Source organism: Mustela nigripes, chromosome 4 (assembly GCF_022355385.1).
Source record: "Mustela nigripes isolate SB6536 chromosome 4, MUSNIG.SB6536, whole genome shotgun sequence".
Classification (NCBI taxonomy): Eukaryota; Metazoa; Chordata; class Mammalia; order Carnivora; family Mustelidae; genus Mustela; species Mustela nigripes.
Window position 1 is genome coordinate 179,991,514 of NC_081560.1, and position 20,826 is coordinate 180,012,339.

Here is a 20,826-nt window from a genome sequence, read left to right on the forward strand (position 1 = left end):
ACCACCGGTGGTTGGGGGTCAGGAAGCTGCCCCTAGAATTGCCTGCTCCCGAGCTCCACTGTGCCTGATGGAAACACTGCAGCAAAACAGGTGCGAATCTCCCCTTTGACTCAGTTCTGATTTGAGATCCCAAGAAATGCACCTGGTTGAGTGACTCTGATTCAGTTCTGCAGCCACACCCGCAGGGAGTTAGGAAAACACTGATCTTAGCTTTCCAGCCTCTGCCGTGGAAGAAGTTATCCCAGAAGAAAACTGAGCAAGACACTGAATGAGCCAACCTACGTCTCCACGGTGGATACCAGAAGGGTTACATCAGTATGGCTGGAGTAAGATATTGGGGGTCCCTGGGGGCCGAGGGTTCACATTCTGAATGCTTCAAGAACGTCGTGCTGGCCAGATGAGACAAGACTCAGCCAGATCGGTTTCTCTCTGTGAGCTGAGAGTCTAGGCAGAAAAGAACAGCAGAGCCTGTGGGGCTGGGGCTGGGGGAGAGGAGAAGCCCAGAAGAGAAGCAGGAAGAACTAGCGGGGAGAAACCAGGAAGGTCGTCGTCGTTAGAGAAGATGAGGCTGGTCAGCAGCCCGTGGGCTTGACCAGAGGAGGCCCCAAGGGCAGGAGCAGCCAGGGAGAGCACAGTGGTGGCGTCTAGCAGGATCTGGTAAAGCTGGAAACGAGCATCCGAACGTTTCTGACATTGGCGGACACACAAGACAGGTGCACGCACACGCGCGCTCACAGAATTGGGGGAAGCTCCACCTGAATGTCCAGGAAGAGGGCAGCAGAAAGGGGTCTATTCAGACAGTGAAAACAGAAGTTAAAATGAAGTTTGTGTATCATCTATGTGCGGAAGGGTCTACAGCAGCCTCGCTGGAGGTCACTTCAAGGGCATAGAGGACAGAAGTGGAATAAGGAAGATAAAAAAAAACTTTATCCATTGCTAATATTCACTTTAAATAAGTAAATAAATAAATAAATAAAGGGGCACCTGGGTGGCTCAGTTGGCTATGCGTCTGACTCTTGGTTTCGGCTCAGGTCATGATCTCCGTGTCACGAGATCAAGCCCCACATCAGGCTCTGCACTGACAGCAGAGTCTGCTTTTCTCCCCATCTCCATGCTCCTCTTCACCCCTGCTCTCGCTCTCCCTCCCTCCCTCTCTCGCCCTCTAAAATTAAATAAATAAACTTTTTTTTTTTAAAGCAGGTAAGAAAATAGGATAATATGTTAACAACTATTAAGTGGTGACAGTATGGGTATTGGTTCTATTCTTTTTGTGCTTACTTTTCTGTGGAATTTAATTTCTCACAAAATGGATTTGTGTTTTTGAGAAATGGAGGTAGTGACTGGGAAGTGATTTTGTACGTTTCATGCAACTCAATGAACATGTGGTGCCCGCTGTCTCACTTGGCTCCGGTGACTGCTGTCCAGGGGGGCCCCACATAGCCTGCCTCCTCCGAGGTTTAAGCAAACGGATGGGGCTTCAGGCAGCTCATCTCCGCACATGGAGATGCAAATTTAAATCATCACAGCTTCTGCTCCTGGCCTTGAGACTCTCCCCAGGGTGGTGCAAGGGTACTCGGGGCGGGGGAGGTCCCCAGGAGTTAAATCATTTTCCCAAAGGCACACACTTAGGGCAGAACTGCGACTCCAGCTCTATTCTTTGTGTTCCAAGGTCCAGGTGCTTCCCATGCACGACTCCCGGGTCTCCACAGTACACACACCGGCCAACGGAACAGACCTCGCCCCAGACGCGAGGCCCTGCCTGAGTTTTCCCTCCGGACACTGGTCGTCTGAAAGCTATGGCTTCTCAAAATTTCCGTGCATTCTCACCCCAGATGGAAATTAAGGCCTTGACCAGGCTCAGGACTTATTGCCATGGTGTGGGACGCTGCCAGAATAATTGTCTTATTATAGCAGACTCGGAGACATCATTTCTCAAACCGTCTGGCTAGAGTACGTGCCTGGGAAGGACAAATTAAGATGCCCTTGGAGAGGCTAATCAAATAATAAATGGCAGACACACTCCTGAGATTGCTGGTTCATGGAGAAGTAGCCTCGGAAGCTGTTAAGGACTCGAAGCCCGAGACAGCCCAGCCTGAGCACCTGCGGCCACCGCCTCCCCTCTCTGCCTGAGAAGGCGGCGTGATCCCCGTGGGGGGGGCGGGGACAGGGAGGGAATTGGGTTCCAAATGGGAAGGAGCTCATTTCTTTCTTGAGGAACCCAGTTGATAACACCTGGGATAAAACATTTTAGATACAATCTCCCAGAAACCTTGTCACCATGATAATGACCAATATTGGGGGCGTATTTTTCTCCTAGAGAGGCTGAGAACAAACACTAAACGTGTAGAAACATCTTAGCTCATAGAGCTGCTTTCTGAGCTAGGAGCAGACAGCTTGCTGCTTGCCTGATTGTCTCCCAGATGCAGAGGTGGCCTCGGATGTCATTGAGGGATTAACGCCCAGGTGCCTGGCTCTGAGTTAAGGGTGCTCACGTGGGTGCCTCCTACCACACATAGAACAGCCCCAAACAAGAAAGATTCACCCAACCCCATATACGTCAGGGTTTCTCGCTCTCAGCACTACTGACATTTGGGGCCAGTTAGTTCTTGGTTGTGGGGCCTGTCCCACGCACGCGAGGACTCAGACCTCTGCCCTCCAGATGCGGGGAGCACCCCAGCACCCTCTGTCTTCGGCAACTCTGTTCTTTCTGAGCCTGACCACCCCCTTCCCCCAACCATCTCAGTAGGAACTCTGACAGCTGAGGTCAGGAGCTGCTGGGGGGCGGCCATTCTGGGCTGTTTGGGTTTGGTTTGCTAGAGTTTTAAAGGCTCTAATCAGCTACCTACCAGCAGACAAGCCAAATTTCCATCTCGTCCTGATAATTCAGTAAGTCCAGAAAACAGCTGATTTCCCCGGCTGGAGCAGGGGGCGGGGGCCTACAGACTCCCGGTGCCCTGTCGCCCATGGCAACCTCCCACCCCACCCCACCCCACCCCACCCCCACTGAGGGGACCAGCCCAGCCTTCAGACGCCAGTGTTTGTGCTGCACCTGAAGAGTAGTGGGGTGGAGGGGAGGGGCAACCTCTGTCGACACCCCTCCCGACCCCAGCTGAGCCTGACGGTGGGGGTCCCCCACGGTTCCCAGCTCTCCTTTCTCACAAGACGACCTCTCATTTCAGGGTCTCCGACTATTTACAAGGCTCTCTCCCAGCCTCATGGTCGTCGGCGTCTTCACGACCCTTCTGGAAGGTGGGAAGCAGAGGTACAAGCTCCCCAAGAGTTCAGGAGGGGAAACTGAGGACCTCAAAGAGTTCACGTCCCTCCCCACCCAAGCGACCCAACGTGCAAGCAGAGCAGCGGTTTGGAGCCTGGTAGGTCCGGCTCCGGAGTGTCCTCCTTGTTATAGTATGGACATCTGGACCCGCCCCCAGAAGTCATGGCCCGGTCAGTGTGGCTGGGTTTGGAGACCAGGTCTCTAAAGAAGTAATTAAGGTTGAATGAGGCTATGGGCGGCTGCTCTGATAGGATTGACGTCCTGTGTAAGAGAGGACAAAGCAGAAGACAGCCCTTCGCTTGCCAGGAAGAGAGGCTGCAAAGGGACCACCCTGGCCGGCACCTTGATCTTGGATCTCGATCTTGATCTTGGACAAGCCTCCGGAACTCTGGGAAAGCAAATGCAGAAGCCGCCCGGCCCATGGCAGTCTGTCATGGCAGCCGGAGCAGCCTAAGACGATACTCTATGCACAGTCTTATAAACTGCTTTCTTTTTTTTTTTTTTTTTAAAGATTTTATTTATTTATTTGACAGAGAGAGATCACAGTAGGAGAGAGGAAGGGAAGAGATCACAGAGAGAGGAAGGGAAGCAGGCCCCCTGCTGAGCAGAGCCCGATGTGGGACCCTGAGATCATGACCTGAGCCGAAGGCAGCGGCTTAACCCACTGAGCCACCCAGGCGCCCTAAACTGCTTTTTTTTTTACATGATAGGGTATAGTAGACATCTTTTAGAGTCCTTCCCTGGAAGGGCTGCCTCCTCATTTCTAATGCCTCTATTCAGCGTATACTAAAGGTTTCTGAAATGGAGGCTTCTCGTGTGTCAAAGCCATGCCTCCTGTCTCGGGGCAGGGAATCCTGAGAGCTGTTGGCTGAGCCTGCCAGGACGTGAGACCAGGAATGGCTCCAGCCGGGAGGAGCCAGGCCCCACGCAGAGCCCCCGCTGCAGAGCCCACATCCCCACCTGCCACACGGCCCCCGCCCCCCCCCCCCACCCCCCCCCCCCCCCCCCAGCAGAACCCCTCTCCAGGGCCTCCTTCCTGGGGTAGGAGCATCCTCCTCTGAGGGCTCAGGAGCAAGTTGTGCTGCTGTAAGCCGCCCCCCTACTGGTCTCCCCCACCCCAAAGCTGGAGCGTTCTGGAAGCCCTGCAGCAGGAACTTGCAGGGCAGAGGTTGGTGAATTCTTCGCGTGATTAGGGATAATGGGGCTGAGTCACACGGGAGGTCTGACTGTTTTTCAGCTCTATTTTTTAAATTATGGCTGGGAAAGTGTGCCCCCACCATCACCCAGGCCGGTTGCTTGAAGCACCAACCCTCCCCCTCCCCACACCCACCACAGCTGCCTTTGCCCAGCACAAGCCTCTCAGAAATAGAAAAATGCCACTTCAATGAGAAGGCATGAGAGGCCCAGCTCCCCTCACCAGGGCTGTGGACAAAAATCGGCAGGATGCTGAGGTAGGACGACTGAGCCCCCAGCTCACGTGCTTTTAAAGCCTGGGTGCTTGCCCTTGGCTTGGGCCCTAAAGCCTCCAGAGTGGGGAACCCAAGACAGGAGGGCATGGCCAGCCTAGAAAACCTTGTGTGTGTGTGTGGGGGGGGGGGGGTGGCTGCCGCCCTCCAGCTGATTCCCTCTGTCCTTATTCCTGGCTTCCTCCTAGCTTAGACAGCAGCCCCAACCCTGCCCCTCCCCGGGGCTGCCTCTAGGTGCCCCCTCCCTCCCCACTCCCCCGATGGCCCCATGACCAAGAACCACTCACTGAGCAGCTACTATGTGCCAGGCAGCATCCTGAACCTTTCAAACAGATGATCTCAGGTAACGTTCCATCTGTCTGTGTGTGTGACAGGTCCTAATACCGTCCCCCTGCACAGACCAGGAGTGGAGATGCCGACAGCTTGACAGAACTGCCCAGTTAAGGAGTGGAGGCTACGGCAGAGGCTGCGGCTGGCTTTGAACCCTGCACTTGCTCTCAAGCATGATGCAGTAAGAGCCGGACAGGTGGGCAAGGTGCAGAAGGTCCCAAGTTAGGGGCATGGGCATCTCACTGGGGTGGGAACGAGCAGCCCCTCCGTTAGGTGCCGCTCTGACGGCACCCACATCGGATGCTTTCATCCGGTCAGTGGTCACGGGAGGGAGGAGCCACAGTCCTTACCAGCTCTCAGAGGACACAGGGCACACAGCAGACTTGCCCAGTGTGGCTCTTTACACACCGGCTGGAGGCCTGGCGCCCAAAGGGAGTAGATGCCAGAGAAGTTCCGGCTTCCTGCAGCCGCAATGATGTCATGCCTGGGCCTGACCCCTCCCCCGCAGGAGGACGGGGATCCCAATCTCCAGGAAACTTCCAATCCTGTGGGTCAGAGCTCAGCCATGGGGGTACTGGTCCTGCCCCAGGCCCCAGCAGCGGCTCCATCCCCAAAACCCCAACAAAAGGTTCCTGGTCATTTCCATTCCATTTTTAGCTTTTTTTTTTTTTTTTTGTCCATTTTTAGCTTTTGACACCCTCTCTGTCCAGCCTATTCCTCACTCTGCCATCCACCGGAGACCAGGGGAGGGGAAGGGATGGCCAGATGTGAGGGACAGCCGGAAACACTAGTCTCGCCCCAACCCTCCACCCCAAACAAGGTTCAGACCTGCCTCCCTCCAATCCAGACTGATCTCTGGGGCTCAGTTGCTTCATCTGCGCAATGGACCTGAAAGTTACTGACTAGTCCGAGGCAGAGGCCCGGAGCCCACGAACTCCTAACAGTGTGTTCTGCTCCCCAACAAGCGTTTGGGTGTTCAGAGCAGCTGGAGGACATTTAAGGAACAAGGCAGCAAAGGAAGGGCAGGCATAGGCATCTCTGTTCTCTGGCCTCCGAATGCCTCAATGGGTCTTAAGAAACGACCTTTGACCCTGCCTTGGCACTGCCATGGAGGAGACAGGACAGGGGGAGATGGTCATGCTGTTAGGAGAGTGGGAGAGCGAGGGTGCTGGGTCCCAACCTCCCAGCTCGTGCCCCCAGTCTGCGTTTCTTCTGGGCAGTCTGGCTGTGACCCAGGGATCCCGCCACCAGGAGAGTGTATCAGGGATTGCTTGGGGGTACACCAGCCACCTGGTATACGGGGGAGCTGCTTAGCCATGGGCTGGACACTGCTGGCGAGTTGGCAATGTAGGGCCTGCAGCATCTCTCTGGTCTAATGGCCTGGCTGTGCTACCTTAGGCAAGTTGCTTAACTTCTCTGAGCCTCATATTTCTCTGGCTGTCAACTACAGCATTTGAATAAGAAGATTGAGTTTTCAAACACATTCAGCAGTAGATTCTCCAAAAGTAAAAGAAGTGAGGGCAGAGCCTGATAACTTTGGGGGTGGGGGGTTGCTCTGGGACAGTCAGGGGCTCACCCAAATAACTACCTGTATGGTTTCTCTCCCCAGGGCTGGCCAAAAGACTTTGAACCCTGCGCCATAAGCAGTGGCTTAACCTGAACACCATAAGCAGTCCATTCCCTAAGAATCATCTTGCCAAATAGCAAGTCATGCAAATGAATCGAAAATACCTTCCATGGAAAATTAGCATAAATGTTAAAATTCTCTAAGGAAGTGGTGGTAATTGGCTTTCTGCTGATGAAATCTCCTAAGCAAAAATGAACTGCCCTTTAATAAGCTACCAAATAGCACCGTCACCAAATCAAACAGGAAAGCTGCTGATGCAGACACATGGGGTTATAGCTGAGTGATGGGTGACTTTTCTTAAATCAGATACGGGGGTGCAACTTCACAGTCCGGGACCCACCTCTGAAATGGCATCTCCAGGCTGTCCCAGCCTCTCTTCAAGGGTGAGACGTGCTGCTTTTCTTCAGTGGTTTCCAGCCGTGGCTGCACAGCAGGATCGTGAAGTCACTCTCCCACAAGCATCCTGCACCTCCACGTCCATCGCAGCGCTGTCCACGGACACGAGAACGACCTAAGGATCCATCGGTGGATGCACAGATAAGAAAATGGGGTAGATACAGATATCCATAAAAAAGGAGGGAATCCTGCCGTTTGCCAGGACAGGTGGACCTTGAGGGCATTATGCTAAGTAAAATAGTCGGAGAATCCAAATACTGTACGATACTTAGATGTGGAATCCAGAAAAGCCGAGCTCGTAGGAACTGAGAGTGTAGACTGGGGGCTGCCGGGAGCTGGAGGTGGGGGCACGAAGGAGATGGTGTCGAGGGCTCCAAGCTTCCAGCCGGAAGACGGGGAGGGTCTGGAGATCTAGCATGCAGCCTGGTGACGGCGGCTAACCATTCTGGACTGTGCACTTGTGAGTTGCTGTGAGAGTAGATCTTTAATGTTCTCACCGCCGCCACAAAAACAGCAACTGGGGCGGCGCCTGCGTGAACTCCCCTTATGGTGGTCACTGCTCTGTGATCTAGGCGTGCATCAGTCACACCACACACCTAAAACTTAACACCTTAAACTTAAACTTATGTCAGTTGTTATATCTCAGTAAAACAGGGGTGGGACAAGAATCTTCTGAGGCCACTTCCAAAACACTCAGCGGCCAGTTGCTGGTGCTGGAGGTCTGAGTTCCCAGCCTGGGAGGAGGCCCAGGCTCCCAGTTTCTGAGCTCTGCAGAGACAGCACCAGAGCCTCCCCAGGCTGTCTGGGGCCCGCATCCTTCCGTGCCCTCCTCCCTTCCGTTCCCCTGAGGGTCTGGGAGCTCCGGGGGTGGCAGGCATTCTCATCAGGGCCCCTGATCTCTGTCATTTGAGGCTGACAGTCAGTCACCCTGAGTCATCATCAGCCAGAGACGCAGCCCTTTGCGAACGACAGAGCGGTAACATCATCGTCCACGCTGCTTTCCATGGGGCTACTTACGGGGCAGAGAACAGCCCGAGAAGCAAGCCCTATTGCAGACAGTAGGTTCGTGGTACCCATCCTGGAGCTGGACCAGCAGTGGAGGGGACGGGGGCCAGGCCAGCCCTCACTGACCACCCACCTCTGCGTCCACAAGCAGCCCTGGAGAGGAGGGCACTGTAGGAACATGGATCGGAGCTGCCAGGGCAAGAGGGAGACGCCGGGCTGGGGAGTGGATTGTATGGGGCCAGTAGAGACAGCTGAAGCCATGAACCCCAGTGGAACTCAAAGCCAGCATTCTGAAGGCCCCACCACGAGCTACACTTCTCAAGCTCTAGGGCTCAAGAATCAACCTGGGAGGCATCTCAGAACACAGGTGGCTGGCCCCTCCCCAGAGTTTCTGTTGTTCTAGGCTGAGGCCCAAGAATTGACCATTCTAACACCTTGTGAGATGATGCCGATTTTGCAGGTCCCCGGACCACCTTGAGAGAAACTGCCTCTGAGAATATACGCTGAAGCCGCCTGTTTTGTGTGGAGCCGACTCCGGAGGGAAGGAGACCTGAAGCCCAGACGGCCGCATCCTAGCTGTGTGACCTGAGGCAGGTTATTTCACCTCACTGTTTCGATTTCCCTTTGTGCCTACCTGCTAACTGGGGCCAAGGACAGCAGCTATGCCTTAGGGGGTTTAGGGAAGAATAAATAAGAAAATATCCACCAGGTGCCGGGAGCCCTGAGACTCCCCTTGGCTCATTAACTGAGCTGGGGTCAGGACAAACCTGGAAAATTATGTCTGTACCTCCTGTGGGCCTGGCCCCTGCCAGGGTTCAAGTGCACTTTACTAAATTATCTCTTTTAATCTTCAAACACTTAAAAGCAGATGCCAGTGATACATCCCCACCCCTGCACCCCATTTCACAGGTTAGAAAGCCTGCTCCGAGAGGTCAAGTAACTTGTTCAAGGCTACGCAGCTAGGAAGGCGCAGGGCCTAGATTCAAACCCTGACTACCAACTTCATCACCCTCCTAATATTCTATTCAAAGTCACTGCTATGTGACTGCAGCCTGCACAGCCTTTGTGGCTGCAAACAACCTGCGTCCAGGAGGGTCCTGAAGCACTGAGAATGGTTCAGCGTCCTGGAGCAGGGGCCCGCAGGCTATCCAAATCAATGCTTTCACACCTGCGACATCCAGTACAGGAGCCACTAGCCACCTGTGGCTACTGACCTTGAAATTGAAACGCACTAAAAGTAAACAAAACCTAAAATTCAATTCTTCAGTCACACTAATCACATTTCGAGAGCTCAAGAGGCACCCCTGGCCGGGGCTGCCTTACGGGAGGGCACAGCTCTGGAACATTCCCATCTTCCCATAAAGTTCTGTGGGACAGCACGGTTCTAGAGCTTCGCTCGGACTGTTCTCTGCACTATCCTGCATTTTTAATTTTTTTTCCAAATAAGAAGGAGAAAAAGAGGGCATTGGTCCATCATCAGGAAGAAAGCAACGCTGATTCGATGAAGGAAACATAAACAGAAAGGGCCCCTGACCACGTAAGGAGATGCTCAGACTAATCAGTATTAGAGAACCACAAATCACACTAGACTGAGATACACCATCTGCCTGTCCGACTGAGAATAAGCCAGAAAGTTAGCAAGGCGCCCTGCAGTGGGGCTGTGGGCAGACAGGCAGGCTCAGATGGGCCAGCAGGGGGCTAAGCTGACTGTTACCACTTCTGAGCAGGGTGAGCTGCCCAAGCAAGCCAACGTCCTGCTTTACTCAGCAATTCCGCCTCTAGACATTAATCCTGAAGATGAACTTGGTCATGGTCCAGACGGCAGACGTGCAGGACTTCCACTGCCGCCTGGTTGCAGCAGGCAAAGCAAGGAGGCCCCCAAATGTTCGTGGGTAAGGGACCAGCCAGGCGCAGCAGTGTGGAGGGATGCCACGCCACCGCCGCCGAGAGAAAAGGAGAGAGGGCGTGGCCTCCAACTGCAGGGGAGGGGTGTCTGAGCAAGAGGAAGGAGCACGTAGGGAGGAGAATGAATTAAAATATACGCATGTATTTGCTTATTCACCTATTTTCAATATAAAAGAATACACGAGGCTGATTAATGTGGCTGGTTATCGGTGGACAAAGGAAAGGTGAGGGGATCTGGGGCACAACTTTTTTAGAAAGAGAGGGAGCGAGAAGACAGCGTGAAGACAGCCCTCGCAGGTGCCCAGAGCCGATGGGCACGAGGAGAGGCACTGAGACCTGTGGCAGGTGCAGGGACTTGTGATCCTCCTGACAATACTGGGAGGCGGGCGTCTCCTGTGGGCCTGCCTGGCCTCCATCCCCCCCGCCCCACCACCAACCTCGTGGCTCCAGGCACACGCCAAGCCTCAGCAGCCAAGCCCGAGCCACTGGCCTCACAGCCACCAAGAGATGGCACACCTGGCTTCCTCGCGCCCCAAGCCCTCCAGCATTTCCCCACACCGCAGCCTCCAGACCAGCCCCGTCCCAGGGACCTTCCTGCAAGATGGAAGCCACCAGGCCGTGCAGCACGATTGACTGCTTGGAAGGGGGCTGGTGCATGGGAGCAACGGAATGCTTCATTCCATTGTCATGAAAGAGCCACACGCGCCACGTAGGTACCGTAGTGGACGTGACTGCTCTCACGCATCCGGTTCTTGGGTCTGCCATCGCCTCTCGGGCATGGCAGCTAAGAATCGTGAAGCGAAATTTTAACTGTGCTCAACATGGTAATGAGGGGTAGACACGTGCAAGGCATTCATTCAGGCTGAACTCCCGAGAGGATGATCAAGTTAAAGAAAGAGGAAGGGGAGAGGGAGAGAGGAAGGGGAGGAGGAGGGGGGAAGCCGGGAAGGAGGAGGAACGAGGCCGGGAGGGTGGGGGGAAGCAGGGGCGCGAGTCCGCAGCACAGTCGGCTCCGGGAAGCTTGCGTCCCCGCAGGGCCTCGCAGATGAGTTGCTGCTGTGGGTCCTCGCGCCCGCACAAGTGGACACCAGTGGTAAGGCTGTCCTGGGGAGGGCTGCGCAAGAGCCAGTCGAAGACACGGAGAAGGCGCCCAAGTGCTGCCTGCAAAGACAGACTCCCCACCGGGACAGGCGAGAAGCCCAGCCATGCCCCTTGGCAGGACCCGGACCTGCCTGTGCTGGTTTTCCTCCCCGGAGGCCTGGCTCGGAGGGCGAGGACCGACCGTGAGCTCTTCTCTTGCCGTTTCCCCATCTGAGCCCGACAGGAGGCTTCTGAAGACCATCTCTCTGCCACGTTCCAGAAGCTGAAGTGGGGGTATTTGCCTCTGTGTGGTGGGTGCGTGATACTGACCAAGGGACACCGACCGCCTCCCTGGGGACAGGGGGTCACAGGGATGGGACGCGACTGACGCTGGGGTCCCAGACACATGCTCAGCAGCTTTAGGCTCTCCCTGATTTCAAGGACAGCACCTGCACAAAACAGACACTCAACAAAGAGCTGAAGGGACCACTCACGTGACGGGCGTGGGCGCTGGAGCCCACGGCATGGGTCTGCACTGTGCGGGGCGGGGTGGGGGGACTGTGCCACCTCGCACCAGCGCCCGCCCTCGCTGAGCCTCCCTCTGCTCCTGGGAGGCAGAAACAGATCAGGCAGTGCCCAAGGAAGGGGGGCTGCTACGGTGAGGGGGAGAAGCGCAGCTGAGCCCGAAGACTGCTCTCCGTCTGATGGGCCGTTGGCCTCGGTCTGGAGTCACCGCTCATGCCGGGTCAGCACTGTGTCTGCCGTGAGAGTTCTGAGCGGCTGGTAGGGTGGCCCGGTGCTACCCAGCTCCGCTCGTGCAGGGAGGGTGGAGGGTAGCTCGGGGACACCCTCCACAAAGTACCCTGACTCCCAGCTAGAGCCCTCCCCCCCCAGTACCACGACAGCTGAGAAACCTCTGGGCACGAGATGTCCTGTTGGTGCTCCATGGACAAGCTCCGTGTGTCCTCCGATGTCCGAACCACGGCTGCCTGCCCTCATGGCCCCTGGGGATGGGCCCACTGGCCCAGAACTGGGGGCCTAGGAGTTCACATGAGATCTGCCTTATTTTCCCACAGGGCCTGGCCTGATACCAAGAGGCCAGCGGAGCCCCTTGAATGACATCCCTCCTCACGCCACCGCTGCTCTCCCCACCCCAAACTCAGAGACTGTGAAACGCAAGGATAAGAGGAGAGACCCCTCCGCGCTCCCTCTCCCTCTCCTGGATAATGAATGTAAGTAGGCCTCGTTGCCAGAGTAACCACTCAAAATCCATTTATTTGAGGAAATCAAGAATCCTGTTTATGCTCATTAATCTATATTAATAAAGCCCTTGACTGCGGAGGGCTCTGGGGGACTCCGTTCCAAAGCACCTCCCACCCCCGGCCCATCCTATCCCCTGCTAACTGGGCTGTCACACCACGGTGAGGGAGCCAGCAGACAGCAGGCTCCCCCGCCGGCAGGGGGTTCGGAGCAGCTCCCCCGAACACGGTCTGTGCACGCTGAGCTGCAGTGGGGTTCATGGGGCAGGGGAGGAGGGAGCCGGGGCCAAGCCCCTGTCTGGGGAGACTGAGAACACTCCGGAGAAAAGCACCTTCAAGTGCAGAAAACAGGACACATGTACCTACCTCCTGGGCCCCCGATGGAACGTTCCGCTCCACTTAGCTGTTGCCAAGGGCTCTGTTATGAGAACCCTATAGCAGGCGTTCGGGGACCGCCCTGTGTCCCTGTCAGCTCCCCATCCCGGGTCCTGGCACCCGAGTGGGTGTTCAGCGCACGGTGACAGGTGAATGGAAAGGTCAGCCGCGCCGGGGATTCTAATTTTAGCCTGGATCAGAAGAGTTGAGGGTGACTAAGAATCAGCCTTCAATTAGACCACATGGAAATTCAAACTTTAGACCGGATCAAGCCAGCATCCCCTTCCCACACGTGGTAGGCCCCACGTGCCTTCGAGACACCTTGGAGCTCGCAGCTGAAATGCAGGTGTCCGGGCCCTGCTCCAGACCTACAGAATCAGAATCGTATCGGGGTCGTGGAGGTGAGGGGAGTTACAAGCCTCCTAGGTACCAGCTGTGCACACCATAGCTCAGGAACCCCCCTTTTCTTGCCAGCGAGAAAACAGAAGGGCTGCCTATTGGCCAAGGACCCCTTGCAAAGTCATGTCGGGAGAAGGCGTTCGACCCAGCTCTGATGCAAGCCATGTTGGAGGAGGTGAGGGGCAGACACCTGGGGCCAGACTGCAGCTCGTTGGGGGCAGGTCGACATAAGGCTCTGAGCTTTGGCAGCAGGATGGGTCTCAGCCGCCCATAAGCGGACGGGGATCCGGCAGCCCTTTTAGCCTGCGGAGTAGATGCCAGCCAGGCAGGGAGGCTCAGCTCAGTGGGACCTTCGGGAATAAGCAAGCTCTGCTACTGGTGTGGGGTCCACTGGCGCGTGGTGGCCACCACCACCCGCGGGGATGACAGCGCAGGGAACAGTTCAAGTGCGGCTGATTCGGTCCGGCCGTCTCGGCTCTGCCACCTACTGGCTGTGAGACCCTGGGTACCTGCTTCTCTGAGCCTCCGCTCCTCATCTGGAAACGGGGAATTGGGTGAGTTCTTCCTTCCTGGGGTAGCTGTGCGCGGAGCCCAAGATGGCTCAGGCTGCTCGGCTGTGTCCGCCTCGCAGGTCCTCTCTGGTTCGCTGCCGCCCACACTCACCCCTCTCTGTTCCTGTGCAGACAAAGGGGAGGAGGGCAGAACAGGAGCTCGAAGACCGAAGGTCCGGAGCCCTTCCACCGCCTCCTTCCCGGCTCCCAGCCCCACCAGCCTCCACGCGGCCAGCCCACAGTGCAGTTAAGTGCTAACTCGCCCTCTGTTCCGTTAATCACATCTTTAACTGCCCATCAGGGCCAATTAGGCTCCAATTAGACTCCGAGGGTGGCCATAAAGAGTTAAAAGCATTTCAGCTGCAGAGTGAGCCAGCCCGAGCAGCCTTTTGGAGGTCAATGATTGGTTGCTGTGCAGTGTCCTGTAAAACCGAGGTGGCTCAGAGCCTCTTTCCCACTCCGGGGTCCTCAGGGTGGCCCAGGACTAGGTGCACAGCCTCTGGGGACACACTCAAGGTAGACCACACATACCTCTATGCCCTGGCAGCTGGGGGATTTCAGATGGGCTACCGAAATTTCTCTGGAGCCCACTTACCCCTCTGTAAAATGGGATTGAGAATGCTAGTAGCCCCCTCCTAGGACTCCTCTGGGACTTAAATGCCATCGTGTATCCAAGGTGCCGAGCTCACACCTGGCAACAGACATACGCAACAATAGAAAGCTACTGTTTTTTCCCAAGGACTTCCATTCTGAGCCCACAGCCTAGGTATGGGTCTAATAAGATGTGTAGACACACCGACTACCATGGAGACCGCCTAATCTAATCCGTGGGGGCTGCTCAGTGGCTGTTTATTGAGTTAAAGGAAAACAGGCACCTAATTTTAGCCCAAAGAAGAGAAAGTTAAAAAAGCAACTTGGATAGTGGACTTTGGCCAGACAGTATCATCGTAACCTCTGTTGTTCTTCATCATGTGGTCACAACTTTTAAAGGAAAGAAATGGATCAGAGCCGCCCTGGTTTTCCCGGGATGACCACTAACCGCGCCTCCAGTGCAAGGCCGCTGTATGGGTGGGGAAAAGGCAGGCCACTACTACACTGCCCTAAGGGGCGGTACTGAGATCTGCCTTCTTCCTAAGAACCAATCAGCTACCCAGCACCCGGTATGCAACGTCAAGAAGAAAACCTCACAGCAGCTAACACAGCACCAGCTCTCCACTTCTGTCTCGCCAGGTGGCAGGGGACCCATGACAAGGCCCCAGACAGCCCTCCAACTTTCCCCCTGCAAGTAGGTACCCCCCTGGGGCTGCCGTGCCAGGCACGGGTACGTGGATGGAGCATGTTGGAGAGGCGATGGCCCAGGGGCTGGTGCCGGGAGACCTGGGGTGATGGCCCACTGGCTCCCCAGGACCACGGTGTAGCAGAAGGCCCTCTCAACTCAGACAGCTCTGCCTGGGACCAGCACTGGACCTCATGTGGAAAATGGGGTGCCTCCCAGCGCTGGGTGAGGGTGGGTGGACACAGAGCTTGGAACAAGGACTCGCTCAGTGGGGCTGTTCTCCTACGTGACCTCATTTAGAGACAGAAACTGAGGCCTGAATGTCACTGTCCTGCTCGAGGGGCTCCTTCCAGACACCAGGACATCCAGACACCCATCCCCACCTGCAAGAGCCCACGATGTCCCCACAAGGTGTCCATGGCCCGCCCCTCCCTTCAGGCTCCCGCTCTCCCGGGGCCCCGGGCCTCCCTGCCAGCTCCGGCTGCAGCCGCAGAACACCTACTGCTGCCTGGGGACTGGAAATGCGATTTTCACTGTGTCGGGCACCAGGGCAAAAGCAATTTACAGTCAGCCGGAGGAGAGCGGCGGGGGGAAGTGTTTTGCAGTTCATTAAGGCTTGGTAACCAGAGAGACTCTCAAAGCTGCACAGGGGCACCTGCTCACGTGGACCAGAGGCCTGGCTGTGCCAACCAGGCGGGTCAAGGACAGGGCCAGATCAAGAACGGGGGCTCCTAGGGACCCCACGCCAGGTTACTCTATCCTGGATCCCCTGCAATGTCTCCCTTTACTGCCCAGAGAGAAAATGCAGAGCAGGAAGAAATGTTCAGTGTGCTCACTGATCTGTCCACCACCTTGTTTCAGAAAAGCTCCAGGGTGCCTGGGTGGCTCAGCTGGTTAAGCAGCTGCCTTCAGCTCAGGTCACGATCCTGGAGTCCCAGCATCAAGTCCCACATCAGACTCCCGGCTCAGCAGGGAGCCTGCTTCTTCCTCTGCCCCTGTCCCCTCTGTTTTCTCTCACTCTCTGTCTCTCAAATAAATAAAAATTTAAAAAAGAAAAGAAACAAGAAAGGCTCCAAAGTGGGTAGCAGAGTCCTCACTCTGGGGAAGGGATCTTCTGGGGGTCCAGCCAGAGAGCTTGGGCTGTGAGTACTAGTCACCGGCTGCCACCCCTGGAGACGGAGATAAGGCCACGGTGGGCAAAGGGAGGGTGGTCACCAGGTGGAAGGAGTGTTGAGAGCCATGCTTTGCAGCCCCCGCACCTGGCGGCGCCAGGGATCTCCGTGGCAGGACCCACACCCAGTCCCTCTCTCTCTGCTCTTGCCGGTTTCAGACGGCGATCACTCCGCACACCATCCCAGCTCCGGGGGAGAAAGCCTAGGTGGCTCAGGCAGTCTCCCAGCTCAGGCAGTCTCCCCGCCCAGGGCTTCCCCAGCAGTGCCCCCAAGACTGTGGTAAACAGGAGGAACAATCCCCTGAAGAGAACTATACGAAGGGAAATGGAAGGTCAGAGGACCCTAACTGGTGTTCACCGCCATGGGCCAATTTTTGGTTTTGTCGATGAGGAAACTGCAAGTCAGAGTGGTTCAGTGACTTGCCTGATGAATTAAAGGTAAAGCCAAAATTCCCCCGGTCTGCTGCAGATTCTAAGCTGAGCTCTCCCTGCAACAGGGTGCAATGTCCCCCGAGTCTGTGTGCTCTTGGCTTTGATCTCTGTCCCTCCAAACAGCAAACAACAATCAGCCATTCAATTGCGATTTCTGGCTGTTGGCAGGGACGTCATTTTGGCCTTGGGAGTCTCTGGCTCTGCTGAGCGAGCTCTTGCCCACCTGTGGGGCTCCTCTTCGTGTGCCCCAAAAATCTGGTCTTCCCTGAGCCTGGCCACTCAGGTGGGGCTCTGCCTGGAGGCCAAGTGGCCACCCACAGCTTAGAAGGCACTGCCCAGCAGAGAACACTGCTGGCACGAGACAGCCCGCAGGCTGAGGACTCAGCACCAGGCGGGAGGCCGTTCATGGCCCTGGGACACCTCTGCCTTCCAGATAGCTGTGCCCAGGAGCAGCAGGGCCACCGCAGGGAAGCCCGCGAGCACTTGCTGGGCTTGCCAGCCTGCATTCTGGTTACATCTTGCAGCCCTTACATCAACCAACAGTGTGCACTCGTTGAGGACTGGCTGCTGTGTCCCCAGTGGGTGACCTTGGACAGATCACATCATATCTGTGAGCCCCACCCTTGTCACTGGAAACCAGAGCTGCTGTGAGCCTCCGTGAGACGATGGACAGCATGCTTCACACAGTGCCCAGCCCACAGCCGACGCTGGGTGACGGGACAGTGGAAGAGTCCCCACGGTGGTGGTTCTTATCCTTTGAAGGATGAGAAGCATCTGAGCCACAGAACAAGCGAAAGCCTGAGCCCTCTGGCTTTACAGCAGGAGAAACCAAGGCGTGGAGAGCTGGAGTGACCTACACAGGGACGCACCGCTCATAGACTGGGAGCTAGCTGACCCCAACGCAGCTTCGTGTCCATTGTCTCCTGCTCCACGCTGCCAGAGAGGTCCCAACCATTGTCCCAGCTCTGCCACCTGCTCCCCTAGCCTGAGTCCCAAGCCCTGCACCACCCCATGTGTCCAGGCCACAGTGGCTCCCCATGGGCCCTGGCCCGGGATGGCCTGATATGACTGGCAGTCTCAGCTCTCAAAAATGCCCTCATGGCTGGGACACCTGGGTGGCTCAGTTGGTTAAGCAGCTGACTCTTGATTTTGACTCAGGTCATAATCTCAGGGTCATGAGATCGAGGCCTGCGCCGGGCTCCGTGCTCAGCGGGGGTGTCTGCTTGAGGTTCTCATTTGCCCTCTCCCTCTGGCACACGCACTCTCTCTCTAGAATAAATAAATTTTTAAAAAATGCCTTTACATCCAATCTTCACTGGAGCACCTGCCTCTCACATTTGCCCATTGTTTCTTTCCAAGGCTCCCCCATACCCCTGCTAAGATAGCCCTCCCAGCAGAAAGCCTGCTTTCCTTGGCTTGCTCTCCTATCAGCACGTGGGGCTGGGGCCTGTAACCTTCCTGCCGTGTTTGCACAGTACTTCCTGGTCTCACACCTTGGATCAGCTTGACTTAGCATGATTTTCGGTCAAAGTGCAAACTCCAGCTCTGTGGGAACCAGGGAGTATGTGACTAAAGCCCGAGAGTAGAGGGTGTAAGGAACCCAGAAGAGAGGGACTCCCCGAGTGCGCTGGGGGAAGACCTCCCAGCCACAGAAGACCCAAGGGCCAAGGACTTCAACTGCCCGTCTTCCAAAGCTTCCTCCGTCAGTTGATGAGTTGCCGGGTTGTTTTGGCTAAGCTGGGCTGGTAATACCAATACCAACCCAATTCTCCAATCCCTGACTAGAAGCTGGAATGTACTGTCAACACCAGCAAGAGAACAGTAGGACCAAAACACAGGTGTTGTTAAGCTCAGACCCTTTGATTTGAAGATAAACATTTATCTCAAAACACAGGTATTTTTATTGGTGGGGCTCGGCGACCCGCCATCGGGCCCACACCGTGTGCCGCTGTGAGCTTCTGCAGCACAAACTGGTGATTGTTATGTCACACCCCTCTCCAGCCCTGAGAGACCCATGGGATTTAAATAAAACCTTTTGGGAATCAGTTTTTGATTTATGGAAGCATTGCGAAGATAGTACAGAGCTTCCCTGAGGGTTAAAGCGGATGTGGGGGTCATTTCTGGAAATTAGGAAATCATGACTGGTACCACGCCACTAGCTAAGCCGCAGATTTTATTCCAATTCCTCCAGCTTTTCCACAAACGTCCTTTTTCGGTCCCAGGATGCCACATTGTGTTGTGATCACCATGTCTCCAAGGTCACCACGGGTTTTTGGTCTTTCCTCATTTCTCATGCCCACGACACCTTTGCTGAGGGAGTGGCCAGGCGTCCTGCACAGAGTCTCTCACTTGGGATCTGTCGGACGTCGTCTTGTGTAGACTGAGCTTACGGATTTTGGCGAAAACGCCAAACCTTGCCCAGAGAGACGGAAGGGAAAACCGCGACTTCTGCCGTGGAGAACAGTGAAGCTGTGACAGGGGCCCCTGGGGGCGCTGGCCTCTGCGCGGTGCCGCAGGCGAGCAGCCGGGGGAGGCGGAGGCAGGGCGCCAGACGCTGCTCAGAAGCCGCAGCCTCCAGCTTGATTCTCCAGGGTGTAGAATCCTCCTCCCACTGCTGTGGGCTTTGACCCCCCCTCGAGGCTCCTGCAGGACAAACCCACACTCGACTTCCATCTATAGGATGTCCTCGGCACACGCACAGAGCCAGAGGGGCAGACACACGCGGGGAGGGGGTGTGGCAGTGGTCGGCTAACCGCGCCTGCTGGCCGAGCCACCAAGCCTTGTCCTCGAGGGCACTGATGAGGGAGCAGGAGGCTGGCTGAGGACAGAGCAAAAGCTGGCGCCTTGCACCCCCTCCCCTCCGTAATGTGTGTAGCATTCCTCAGGCACCCCTCCCTGCCTGCCATAAAACGATAAAGAGTTCACTTGCAGAGATCACAATCCTGCAGGACAGCAATCTCCCTTGCTCTACAGAAGTCCTAGCGATCTACAAACAGGGAGGTTACCTTGTCAATAGCACAAATCTCCAGAGGCACATAACTCTCAGTTCCTCAAGCCCTAATTGTCTCCCTGCCCACCATAAATGAGACTGAGGAGGCTGAGGTAGAAGGGAATGTAAATGACAGCAGGATCGGAACACCCCACCAACAATCTCCCAACTATCTTGATGTTAATGACTGGCCTAAAGACGACAGTGATCACGCCCCAAGGGCAAGGCCTCCTCCCGGCACCTTGCAGGCACTCCCTAACTTCCGGAAACTCCGTCGAAACCTCCCCTCCCTCACCGCCCCCCAACCGCAAGGTACACAACCTGCCATCCCTCAAAACCCGGGGCAGCAGCTCTTCCTGCCCACGGGTCCTGTCCCCGTGCTTTAATAAACCACCATTTTGCACCAAAGATGTCTCGAGAATTCTTTCTTGGTCATCGGCTCCGGACCTCAGCCCACCGAACCTCACTTAGGTTCTAGAACTTCATCAGCACGACCACAGATGGCCCTCTGCAGAGCCAAGGCAAGCGCTTCTGCCCTGACTGCGCTCCCCGTGAGGGAAAGGGTTGAGAGGCATCCTCTGAGGTGGCAGGAAACTACCTGCACCTCTGCAGCCCCTCCTCCTGGGGGCCCGGAAGCACCCTGGGTCCATCCCTGGAGAACTCACCCGAGCGGGAGGCAGTGGAGGCCAGAAAGGGGGTTGTCAGCAAAGGACCGCCCCGGCCGGCCGGCACCAACCGCGCAGAGATGGGGGCACTGCTCTGGCTCCCTGAATCGGACAGGGCTCTACTCCTTCCCCAGAGTCTTTCATGCGGTTCACCTGCTTCCAGATGTCCCTGGGAAATGCAGGAAACCTTAGCAGTGGGATTGAAGCACCCAATCCAGCTAAGACCTCGCCTGGTATCAGCTGGGGAGAGCCACGGGCCAGCCTGGAGCTGGCCCTAGAGGACTCTGTGCACACAGGGCGTCCCTGCCTTCCACGGGTAGCTCTGGAGGCTGCTTCCTGAGGAAAATCTCTTCTAGGGGATATCCAAGGCGTTTTTCTCCCCAGAGCACAGCTCACAGTCTTCTCCTGCTCTGCTTCTCTCTCCTCCCAACTCGTCTTAAGGGGGGGGGGGGGGGCGGGAGAGAATTCAGCCCTTATGCTGTGAAGTCACCATTACATGGAACTTCTCTGTGCGCATCTGGGAGCTGGCTATGTACCATCCCTGGGAACAGTAGGAAAAAATGATCAAACCACTTTCTGTAGGGCTTCTCCTGTGGAACCTGTTGAGAAGGGGAAATTTAAATCCC